Here is a 787-nt window from a genome sequence, read left to right as displayed (position 1 = left end):
AAGTAAGAGTAAACTTAAGCCTGGTTTTTAAAAGAAACAAAATACCTCTTTTTTAAAATTAATTTTTATTTGTCCATACCATTATAGTTTATTTTGACCCACACTGCTCATTTGCTTGATGACTCATCTGTTTTTACTTAGGTCTTTAACTTTCTAGATAAAAATTCCCCAAAATAAAGTGATTTCTGATTAATTCCTTTCTAAATGCACATTCACACCTGGCTTAAATTTGTCCCTTCTAATTTGGACATCCGAGTTAGGAATTTAGATGTTTCTCTGTTAATGAGGGGTGGTGTTAAGGATTATCTTTCAGCAGAAAACAGCAGGCTAAATGGAATCTGAAGTGGTGTAAATGCCAGCCTAAATATCACCCAGTCTTAATTTTTTTATAAACACAAAATAGCAAATCTTCACATGAAGACAGACCTCTACACTTGACTTTGAAATTGAAATATACAGTTTTTTCCTTGCAGTTATTATTTGAAGAAAGACCTAGGGCTATTTCATGAGGTTGCTGCCTTCTATGATCATAAAGGTATAATGACATTTTGCTAGTACATACTATGTTGTTTCTGCTGTGTAAATTAACACATCCTTGCTCATTGCTCTCTTTGCCAGAAGAGTTCAAATGAGATTAATTAAACTGCACAGCAGCAAGTGTATATTTGTTCCCTCTTTTGGCAGTTGCTTTGAATGTCTTTGAGCATCTGGTTTCCCCAGCACAGGGCAGTTACCGGGCAGATGGACCTTTTGGAAGGGTACCACTACCTGTATTTCTACCACTTGG

The sequence above is a fragment of the Myiozetetes cayanensis genome, unplaced genomic scaffold (genome assembly GCF_022539395.1).
Source record: "Myiozetetes cayanensis isolate MyiCay16 unplaced genomic scaffold, myiCay2020 scf4, whole genome shotgun sequence".
In the NCBI taxonomy this organism is placed as follows: domain Eukaryota; kingdom Metazoa; phylum Chordata; class Aves; order Passeriformes; family Tyrannidae; genus Myiozetetes; species Myiozetetes cayanensis.
Note: the sequence above shows the minus strand (reverse complement) of the source record.